At 42.2% G+C, this 2,562-nt stretch overlaps 1 protein-coding gene across 2 annotated transcripts in view; it reads left to right on the top strand.

Annotated features, from left to right (window-relative positions):
* The window catches only part of LOC106879090 (dynein axonemal assembly factor 9), a 13,973-nt gene that overhangs the window by 6,333 nt on the left and 5,078 nt on the right, over positions 1-2,562 (top strand). The gene's annotated exons all lie outside the window — the stretch shown is intronic.

Below are 2,562 nucleotides of genomic sequence, written 5' to 3'. Positions count from 1 at the left end.
GTATATTATGTATTGTCAGTGAATCATACATCCGGAAAAAAAAAACACACGCTAAAGGATAGAGCAGTAGATACAGTATATAAATAAATATGTACATTATGTGGATGTGTGTGTGTATATAAATATATAGTGGAGGGGGAGGGGAAAAGTTGCTGGTTTCGGGTAAAAGAAAATATGGCAGGATCAGTTAATTAGGATTTTAATCAACATATTCCCCTCTCAGATTCACACACTTATTGCTGTGGTCCTTCGGTTTTTCTAAGCCCTGTAAAAGAACTCAAGACTGGTAGGCCTCCAGCCAGGGTTTTCGTGATACCTCTAAAACCAGGAATTTTTCAGCATTCCATCTTATATATATATTCCAAGTCTGTAGTGGGGGGTAGATGCTCAGAGAGTGTTACCACTTGAATAAGAATTGCCTGGGCAAAGCTCAGAAAGCTTCTACCCATACTGGTGACAAAGGGCCTCTTGCTCAGAGTGAAAGGTAGACAATATGATGCATGTGTGCAAACTGCATGTGTGCTTCACGAGAGTGAAACATGGGCCGTGACTGCTGAAGACATGTGTAGGCTTGAAAGAAATGAAGCTAGCATGATCTGCCGGATGCGTAATGTCAGTGTGCACACACGAGAGAGTGTAAGCGCCCTGAGAGAAATGTTGGACATAAAAAGCATCAGATGTAGTGTGCAAGAGACACGTTTGCATTGGTATGGTCATGTACTACGGATGGATGAGGAGAGCTGTGTGAAGAAGTGCCACACCCAAACAGTTGAAGGAATCTGGGGTAGGGGGAAACCCAGGAAGACATGGGATGAGGTGGTGAAGCATGACCAGCTGACTCAAAAGTACCTTGGATCGTAGGGTGACATGCCATGCTTGAGGAGACCTATTGAGTCAAGTACATCAAAATCAAATCACATTCAAATGGAAATTGTAATCGTGATCCCTGTGCTGGTGGCACGTAAAAAGCACCACCTGAACATGGCATTAGGAAGGGCATCCAGCTGTAGAAACACTACCAGATCAGACTGGAGCCTGGTGCAGCCTTCTGGCTTCCCAGGCCCCAGTCGAATTGTTCAACCCATGCCAGCATGGAAAGCGGACGTTAAACGATGATAATGTGTATGTGTGTGTGTGTGTGTGTGTGTATATATATATATATATATATATATATATATATATATGTCTTTATATGAGTGTGTGCATGTGTATTTGTGTGAGGATATGCACATAGATGTATGTATATGTGTGTGTAATATTTCAGATGGAATCATCACCATTGCATTCATTATCATCAACATTGTCGTCATCATCATCATTTCAAGCATGAAAACTAAATACCAGAGTGATAGAAAGTTAAAACAACAACGTGAATGAGAGATAGAGTGAGAGCTTCAACAAGTTTGTCAACAGTTGGTGAATCAATTGTGTTTCACTATCAACAGATAAGAGAATCCTCTACAGTGTATCACTGTTAATTCTTTAATCTTTAACTCAGATAGGAGGAAGGAATCAGAGTAGAAAGAGGGTGGGGAGGGAGAAAGGGAAAGGGAGAGAAATGGATAGAGAGAAGGGGGGGGCGAGAAAGGGAAAAAGAGAGGAAGGGAAAGAGAGAGAAAGGGAGAGATTGATATGTCACTGTGACATGCATTCAGACACACAGTTACATGCTTATGTGCATACATACATACATAGATGCATACATACATACCTACACACACACACATACATACACACTTACCTACATACATACACATGCAATACATACATACATACATACATACAAACATTTGGAAGGAGGAAGCAGCCCAATGTATTGATTCCAGGATTTATGTATTTTTATGAAGCATGAAGAGTAAGAATGGGTCCTGGTTTCCAACAGCCTGGTCCCTGGTTCACTTCCGATGGTCTCAGTAACAATCGCCTGTCTGTGTAACGAGGACTAAATGAATACCAGAAGGTATTTTTTATGTTTATATTGATGGCAACCTTGTCCACAGTTCATCTCCCAAATTCCACTCAAAATTATTGATTAGTTGAGGTTAGGACAAAAATACAATTGGGGGGGGGGGGCGGTGAACATGGAGGTGGCCCACAACATCAGGGCTATCCCAGAGCTGTACATCATTGGTGGGAGTAGAGAGGATGTCATTCAGACGTGTGTTGTGATAGTAAAGGTCTCTTGAGAGTTGTCTGCTCAGATGATGGGGGCAGCAGGGCCCTGGAATGAAGACTGTGGCTTGTTTCAGCTGTGGGAGTAACCAGTGGGAAAATAGAAAAAGAATGGAATTCTCTCGTCGTTGGTGCCACTGGCACGAGAGTCCAGTAAAATAGGGCATTTGGAAGGTGAGGGATTTACTGTTGCGGCACAATGAGGGCTAAAGTTTCCAAGTAGCATTTCGACCATTTTGCAGTGATGGTGAGTAAATAAAACTTGGGAAAAGGTGAGGAAACCCCTGGGGACAGCAGAAAGAAAGAAATTCTGCCAACGTCAACTTTGTCTTTCATCCTTTCAGGGTCAATAAAATAAATACCAGTTAAGTACTGGGGTCAATGTACAGG

Source organism: Octopus bimaculoides, chromosome 14, assembly GCF_001194135.2.
Source record: "Octopus bimaculoides isolate UCB-OBI-ISO-001 chromosome 14, ASM119413v2, whole genome shotgun sequence".
In the NCBI taxonomy this organism is placed as follows: domain Eukaryota; kingdom Metazoa; phylum Mollusca; class Cephalopoda; order Octopoda; family Octopodidae; genus Octopus; species Octopus bimaculoides.
Note: the sequence above shows the minus strand (reverse complement) of the source record. Positions and strands in the feature narration are given on the sequence as shown.